Source organism: Telopea speciosissima, chromosome 11, assembly GCF_018873765.1.
Source record: "Telopea speciosissima isolate NSW1024214 ecotype Mountain lineage chromosome 11, Tspe_v1, whole genome shotgun sequence".
NCBI lineage: Eukaryota > Viridiplantae > Streptophyta > Magnoliopsida > Proteales > Proteaceae > Telopea > Telopea speciosissima.
The window spans coordinates 34843685-34852867 of NC_057926.1; the positions used below are offsets into that span (position 1 = coordinate 34843685).

The 9183-nt window shown below is 41.8% G+C and overlaps 1 non-coding gene across 1 annotated transcript; it reads right to left on the reverse strand.

The window, feature by feature from the left end:
* Positions 1–3794: 3794 nt before the first annotated feature.
* TRNAL-AAG lies at positions 3795–3875 on the reverse strand. Its single transcript has one exon. It is a non-coding gene; the product is annotated as a tRNA-Leu (tRNA).
* Between the last annotated feature and the right edge of the window lie 5308 nt (positions 3876–9183).

Here is a 9183-nt window from a genome sequence, read left to right on the forward strand (position 1 = left end):
TTCCTTTTTTCTTAGGATTCAAGGCATTGTAAAAGAGGAAGGAGAAGAGAATATTATCTTTTCTTAGGAAATATTTCTCCTACACTTCCCTCTTCTCTCTTCTCTTCTCTTCCCCCTATAAATATCCCTTGCCCTTTGGGTTGTAAGAAGTTAGTCTTTTAGTTCAGTTTTTAGTTAGTTTCTAGTTCAATTTTAATTCAGTTTTTAGTGTAATTTTTAGTTCTTTCAATTAGTAAAATTTATTTTCTTCTTCTCCTTCTAAGTTGTGATTTTTGGCTTTTCTAAGTTCTACTTTGCTTTTTGATTTTCATTTAATGGTTGTAATAGGTTTAGTTTATGCTTTAATTTTAATTTAAGTCTTCACTTGGGTTGTAGTTTTTTAATTCTAGTTTAGGTTTTAAGCCTTCTAGTCTAAGTTCTCAAGTTGATGACAAGACTTGAAGATTTAGAAGAGAAGGCCAAGGTAAATTTATGAAGTATTCAAGCTTTTCAGTTACATTCATGCAAGCACATCCAGGTTTTACAATCTAAACTCTCAGTCTCATTCTCCCTCTCCTCTATCTCTCTCTATCTTCTTCTTCTTCTCCCTCTATTCTTTTATTTTTTTTATATGGTTGTGGTATGTGGATGCACTTTTATTCCCTTATTTCTTTTTATGTGATTATGAAGTGTGGCTGCGTTTTTGTTATTCCTTCCAATTTACGTTAGTTTGGTAGGTTAGATGCTCATGTGTTAGGACGTCAACTTAATCCCTTAATTTTGTTAGATGCTTATGAGTTAGGGATGCATTAATTTTCATTAGTTTCATTAGTTTAATTTAACATTTTAATTTGGTTCACTTTGCATTACTTTTAAGTTAGTTAAATAGAGTGGCGTATATTTTCTCGTGTTCGACCCGTAGCTACGATTGACCCGTACGTTATGCGGTATAATTTTTAAACTCAAACAAGTTTTGGCGCCGTTCTTTGGGGAGAGTATTGACCACTTTATTTTTTTATTTTTAAGTAATTCAAGTGCTTTAGTTTCTTCTCTTTTTCCTCTTTCTTTTAAAAAATAAAAGTTTTTGAAAACCTCTTCTTGTTTCTCTTCTGTTTCAAATAGTGTGTGCCTAATCTAAAGTCCTTCATATGCCCAAACCCAGCCAATCTTGGTGCCCCCTTGATTCGTTGGGTGGTTTGGATTGGCATGTGACTTATCTTTGGAGGTGACCACTCTTGATAACAAGAAAGCAACATAGTGAGAGTTTGGAAACATAAACGATAGTAGTCCTCCACCCTACATGGAATTCATTTGGAGTCGCCCGTAGGTGGCTCGTGAAGACTATACGGGTTCCCCTTGTGTCAACCTATATGGCAACCTTATAACTTTGGAACCATTGTTTCGATTTCGAGGGATAGATGCACTATCTACCTTGGGCTCCCTCTTGTTTTTAGTATTTTTTTCTAGTCTTTTATTTTTCTTTAAACATTTTTTTATGGGAGACCTCAATTTGAGATAGGTGGTTAATTTAGAATAATGGGAGATACACTTCCATATAAGACTTTGGGAAAGATGGACCTATGCTAAGGCAACCATGATTTTGGAGGAAATGTTTAAGCAGATTAGGGAAGCCAAAAGTAGTGAGATAGAGAACAATTTTGCACCACCCCACTACAATTTTGCTCCCCAACCCAACTATGGGCTTTGGAAATTTTGATTGGTCACTTCCCAGGACAATCCATGTTATGGAAGGATGCCCTAATCTTTATGGGGGTAGCTATGGTGATGAGAATGTGAATCCTCAATTTCAATACAATTCTTTTGGCACTTACAATCGGGGTGGAGTGATCATCCCGATTTTTGTGGGATCAATGGAATAACCAAGCTGGACCACCCAATTTCCAATATCATGGTCGTTTGGTCCTCCAATGCCAACAACCCCCCCATCAATCTTAATGGGCCACCTCTCCTTGAACCATATCACCAACCCCTTGAGTTTGTAACATGGGTGAGGAGGCCGATCTGAATGAGCTTGAGAAATACATAGACCTTCTCACAACAAGCCAAAATACCATGGAGAAGCAACTCTCTCAAGCGATAACTATGGTACAAGAGGAGGAAACGGGTACATTACCTAGTCACCTGAACGCCCCATCCCAGTTTAATGATATTGAAAGTCCACCACCCGGTTTGAGGTTAATGAGAGTCATTCCCAACAAGCTGCTTTTCATGATGATTTATTTGTTGAGATTGAGTCTCCTCAAGATATTAGTGAAGCGAGGTTTGATGAGCTACCTGGGAAGTCCACCTTTTGCCCCGAAATTTCGATTTTAGTGAGCCTAGTGAATTTATTGATTTAGAATCAGATTTTCATGATAACATAGAAAGCAGAAATTCGATCTCCCCTCTCTCTTTGGAAACTTAGATAATTGTCATTTTGAGAATCCATTGTCTCACATGTTGATTTGTTCAAACCTCCTATTGATTTTATTGAGGAGGACAATGTTAGTCATAATGCCTTTCAAGATATTTCCATGATCCTTATTTAGCAAAGTTATGCAAGAGCGGATAGTTGTATTGCTAGGATTGATTTGAGTAAACCTCCAATTTTTATGATTATTTAGATGAGGTTATTCATAATCCTTTTATGCTTATTGTGATCCGTTTTTGATTGGTTTTTCAAAGAATGATAGGTGTTCTACATTGCAAATGGGAGAGAAGGAAGGATTTATGGCACGAGTTTTAGTGCCTTCATTTTCACTGTACCATGAGGACAGTTTTTCTATTGGATATTTCTTTCAGTTGTGCTTCCACTTTTATATTATTTCTCGTTTTACTAAAATTCATGATCGGAGTGTTTTACGGAGTGCGAAGCTGTTTCTCCATTTACCCCCGCCATGGATTGAGATTTACATTATTCTTGCTCCTAGTACTTTTGTGCCAGGAGCTCATCCTCTTCATGATCCTCTTTGTTGATTATGTCTGTTAAGCCCCCTTCATCCTCCCTCCCTTGTCCCTTCACCCCTCCCCCCCCCCCCCCCCCCCCCCCCCCCCGCCCCCCCCCCCCCCCCCCCCCCCCCCCCCCCCCCCCCCCCCCCCCCCCCCCCTATGAATTAAGTGTGGGGGATGTTGGGCTTAATTGGTGAATTTTGATTTGGCAATAGTTTGGTTTTGTGCATATGTCTCTTTGATGCAAAACGAGAGAGAGGGAATTATTTTTATTTTTTTTTTTTGTTAATAGTAGGTGAGGATAGATATCTACCAAAAGTAGTCCACACATCAAATAGAGAAAGATTAAGGGTGTCAATTTAGAACCAAAATTGAATCGAACTGAACCAAAAAAATAGTTTCAGTTTTGGTTTCAAAATCAAGAATCTTTTTATTTTTTTGTGTGTTCGTTTCAATTTCAAGACTGAAACCTTGGGTTTGAGTTGAATTGAATAAATTCTATTTTTTTTAATGTTTTAATCAATGTGGATGGTAAATTATATTCCTCTTTAATATTTGTAAAAAAAAATGGTGAATCATGGCTCTAACAAATAAAGCGTTTTGTTTTGTTTTTTTGTTTTTTTTGTTGGTGAAGATGTAAAAAGTTTACCCAAACGCCTAAAATAGGGTCCAAATCGGATTAAAACCCAAATAGTAAATCGAATAAAAACCAAACTCAAATCGAACCGTTTCAGTTCTGGGTTGGAAAATAGAGTCCTATTTGATTTCGGTTCGGTTTCAAATTGAACGGAAAAACTAAAGTCGAACCAAATGACCAATTGGCCAAAAATCTGGGTGTTTTATTGGGACATGTAAAATGAGTAATTTGTTGAGAGTGGGATTTGAACCCACGCCCTTTCGGACCAGAACCTTAATCTGGCGCCTTAGACCAACTCGGCCATCTCAACAGTTGTCCTTGTTTAGATCAATTTATATCTTGATGAATTTTTTTAATGGAAAGTAAAAGAAAGAAATTTTCACCAATAGTTAAAGTATATATAGAAAAAGAGGATTCTCCTTCTTAAATAAGTTTAAAGAAAGGGAAATTTACGTTTACCATCCTATGGTTTCAAACAATTACGTTTATTACCCTTGAAATTTTATCTATTTCATAAATCTCCCCTGTATTTTGAAATATTCTTACAAACGTCCTACCGTTAGATTAGAACAGTTAATCTAAATGCCCATAATACCCTTAATAAAGGTTCTATCCCATATTTACCCCCATTTGGGATGAACCACCATCTTCTAAAAAGTTTTAAAAAAAAAACAAAATAGAGTGAAAACGAAAACCTCCATCGCCATTCCCATTGCTGAACAACCGACCTCTCCATCGCCATTCCCATCTCTGAACAACCAACGCCGCCATCACCATTCTTGATGAACCTAAATTCACACCAACCAATCAGAGATTGCCATGTGGCACGACCCAGAAGAGTGGGCCAAGACAAAGTCAGTGAAGCACCATTCACCAACACCCATGAGCGCGGCCACCCTTGGGCGCCAACCCCCTTGGGCCCGGATCCCTTCTCCGAACACGTCATCCCCGGGCACGGCTTCCCCGAACACATCATCCCCGGGCAAGTCTCCCTCGAACACGGCAGTCATCACCGCCATCAACAAGGCACAGATCGCATCACCAAAGACTCTAAGCCACCGCCTATCGAGTCACGTAGTCTGAACAGACTCATGCACCAGAAACCCCATCTACCCCGTAGATGAGGTCTATCCACCAAGGACGCCAAGTCTATCAGTACACTACTTCTAACAGGAAGACGACTACCAGGTCTACCGTGACACCACGTCTCACAGGAAGACAACCTATCAAGGATAAGCCCTGCTACTCAGGGACTCTATCACCTACGGCAAACACTCTACATCAACTGGGACTCTTCACACCGCCATACACTACTATAAAAGGCAAGGTACACAACCCCATTAGGGGACATCTTAACTCATATTGAATACTACTATTCATCTATTTGCTCAAAGAGATCTAACTTAGGCATCGGAGAGTCCTAAGCCGGAACCACACCGGTTCTCCTTTGTCACCCCAGGGTCTTTTGCAGGTTACGGCACTCGAAGGACCACTGAGCGATTTCTAGACGCAACAGATTGGCGCCGTCTGTGGGAACGACGCTAGCCATTACCTTTACTAGCTTGTTTCCATCACTGATCAACCATGGCACATAGGAAGATCGCTCCCTCCACCAACAATGCCCCGAGGGAGGGGAACGGATCACCTCCTCCTGAGAGCTCACGTCACAGAGCCACAGATCGTGTCTCTCAAGAGAGGGAGGTCCCAGAGAACCAATAGGTTGAGGAAGCCAACCTCAACCCTGGAGCCGCTGCTAAAGACGTAGTGGAAGTAGTACCGAATCCCAATGCACCGGCCACTGTGGGTCAAATCAATGACCTACAGCGTCAGATCCTCCGTGATCAGCAACTGTTTGAGTTAAAATAATACCGCAAGCGTACGGGTCAATCGTAGCTACGGGTCGAACACGAGGAGATATACGCCACTCTATTTAATTAACTTAAAAGCAATGCAAAGTGAACCAAATTAAAGTGTTAAATTAAACTAATTAAACTAATAAAAATTAATGCATCCTAACTCATAAGCATCTAACAAAATTAAGGAATTAAATTGGCGTCCTAACACATGAGCATCTAACCTATCAAACTAAAGCGAATTGAAAGGAATAACAAAAACGCAACCACACTTCATAATCACATAAAAAGAAATAAGGGAATAAAAGTGCATCCACATACCACAACCATATACAAAAAATAAAAGAAATAGAGGGAGAAGAAGAAGAAGATAGAGAGAGATAGAGGAAAGGGAGAATGAGATTAAGGGTTTAGAGAATGAGATACCTTGATGTGCTTGAATACTTGAATAAACTCACCATGGCTTCCTCTTCTAAATCTCCATGTCTTGTCATCAACATAGGAACTTAGACTAGGAAGCTTTAAACTAAAACTATTACAACCATTAAACTAGACTTATGAAATCAAAACTAAGAACTTGAAATCAAAACTAAGAACTTAAGCCAAAAATAGGAAAAGAAGAGAAAATTCACTAAGTGAATGAAATAAAAATTACACTAAAAAATTGAATTAAAATTGAACTAGAAACTAACTAAAAGCTGAACTAAAAAACTAACTTGTTACAACCCAAAGGGCAAGGGGTATTTATAGGGGGAAGAGAGGAGAAGAGAGAAGAGGGAAGTGTAGGAGAAATATTCCCTAAGAAAAGAGAATATTCTTTTCTCCTTCCTCTTTTACAATGCCTTGAATCCTAAGAAAAAAGAAAAAAAATAGAAAGAAGAAGAAGAGAAGATTGTTTACATAGACCGTCTATTTCTAGAAAAGTAAACTTCCAATTCTAACAAGTGCTTCCTTTTCTTTGTAGATATCTTCTCCAAGCAATAAAATCAAAGCATCTTTGACTTTTCAACTTTTCATAGGTGAGAGAATATCTTTCAAAATAAATCTATCCCAAGTAGAATTCTAGAAGTGCCCTTGAGAAGTTGGTGGAGAGAGAGAGTAAGGGTGATGACTAGGATTCCTTCAAGAATAAATAAAATACCCATTCTGTCCTTCAGAAAACGTGGAGCATGGGGTGCTTATATAGGCCTCACCATTGTGTCCCTTGTGAATAATCACCCAAAATATACCTAAATTTCGTCCAATTTGGAGTTGGGGAGCCCAAGATATCTCAAGTTGAAATTGGACTGTCCAGAGCCCTCCAAATGGAATCTTTCGGGTACAAGAAATATAACTTCTGGTTATTTCATTAAGGCCCCTGGAATCCGAACTTTTGCTTCACTTTGTCCCCGGCCGACTGTCAATAATTACAAATAAACCCCTATAGACCATTTTCGCTCTTCGTTACGGAAACGGTCGTAACTTCTTCGTTTCAACTCGGAATCAAGTGCCGTTTGAACCATTAAGAAGCTGACTCGATCGGCTACTCATCCATGCCATTAACACCTCTAAATAGCTTAAAAACATTTTCTTAGCATCATCTCCTCCATTTTCATAAGAATTCACCTAAAACCTGAAAAGCACAAGAAAGCACCGAGTAACTCTGTCCAATGTGGTAAAATGTATGCTTTATGCCCTAGGATTTCACACATAAATGCGCTCATCAGCAACCATTCTGAGACTACTTGAGGCAACGTGCAATATCTCACCATCACAGGGTGGATCCTCGATAGGAGACAAGCCCTAGGAGGTCACCTCTTGGGGGAGATAGGTCGGGAAGGCGTACCAGACAACAGGGAGAACCCTCTCAACCTCTGAGAAGAATAGAGGACCTTCCAATGCGATCGGACCGAGGAAGACCACCATCGCACCGATCCACGGTACCCAATCCTAAAGGGTCCGTACGGAGGTCGGTGTTCGATGGACGACTTGGTAGAAGGCATGCATCAGAACTAAGCCGGACTTACCGTGAAGAGAGCCCATCGTGCTCACGACAAGGTTTGTCCCGACGTGACCCCTCCCATCTCACCAACAGTCAATACGGGAGGGGACCTCCAGGAGGGGATGAGAACGGGATCGGTACGAGTGACCCCCCAGACGTGAAACGCGAGACGAAGAACTAGACCAGAGACTCCGGGAGCTGGATGAAAAATTGGAAGGGTTGAAGAAGCAAACCAAGGGTGAGACACACTCGGTACCTGGATAACACCCCTTTTTAGAACAGATCATGTCCGCTGCACTACCGACCAGATTTTGGTTACCCACCTTTGAACTCTACAGTGGAACCACCGACCCTAATGACCATATCAACTACTTCAATGGCATGATGACACTATATGGTGGATCGGACGTGGTATCCTGTCGGGCATTCCCTACATCCCTCAAGGGTGTAGCGACCTCATGGTTTTCCAGACTACGACCCAGGTCGATAGGGTCGTTTGCAAAGCTATGCGAGCAGTTCATAACCCATTTCCAGAGCAGCGTCAAGCAGAAGAAGACTACAGTCAACCTGCTGAACGTGATCCAAAACTCTGGGGAATCCCTCAAGGAGTACATCAGCAGGTTCACCAAGGAATCCTTGGAGGTTCGAGACCTAGACGATCAAACCCAGCATGCAGCCTTGCCTGGAGGTATTAGGGACCTTGAACTGATCAAAGACTTGGCGCTCCATGAGACTAGGACCATGAAGGAACTCCTAGAGTGATGCAACCAATTCGCCAATATGGCAGAGATAGTGCAAGCATGGAAGAAGGCAATTGAAGGCAAGGCCCAAGACAACAAGAGGTCAGCACCAGATGACCGTATAGATAATAAAAGGTCGAGGACTGAGCGTCAACAGGAGAAAGGCGATCGACCATTTGGAAGAAGTGATCGTCGAGCAGAGAGAACCGAGAGGGCAAGCAGCCAAGAGTTCACACCCCTCAACACCACCAGGTCACAGATCCTCATGCAGATACAAGATCGTGACCTAATCAAATGGCCACGACCCATGCTGGCAGGACCTGAGAAGTGTAACCCTAACAAGTACTGCCTCTTCCACAAGGACAACAGGCATGGCACAGAGGAATGCTATCAACTGAAGAGAGAGATAGAAAATCTTGTAAGAGTAGGAAGTTTGAACAGGTACATAAAAGGAAGGCGCGACAATCGTTCAGGTTAAGGTGACTGAGGTCGTGATCAAGAAAGGGAAGAACCAAGAAGGCAAGAAAGGAGAGCAGATCGAGATAGAGAAAGAGGCCACACTAACGAGAGAAGAGATGCAGCAGAGCCAAGTGGCACCAAGGGAGCCCCTATCCTCACCATACTTGGAGGACCTGGGCAAGATTCAACCAGAAAAGCCAAAGCCCATGCTAGGTTCATGGGAGTAATGGAGAAGCCAAGCAAAATAGCAAAGACCGAGATGGTGATCTCCTTCTCGGATGCAAACTTGGAACGCGTAAGCTTTCCACATGAGGACGCCCTGGTAGTACAGGTGGAGGTAGCCAATCGACCAGTGCACAGGGTGTTGATTGACACAGGGGCATCCGTGGACGTACTCTCATTAGAAGCGTACCGCCAATTTGGGTTTGGAGATGATCAACTTAAGCCAGAGCCCACCTACCTCCATGGATTCTCGAGCGCAACAGCCTCCATGAGAGGCACTATAGAGCTACCCGTCACCTTCGGAGAACACCCTCGCCAGGTGACCATCATGGTGGTCAGGTCTGTGGTGTCATTCAATAGCCT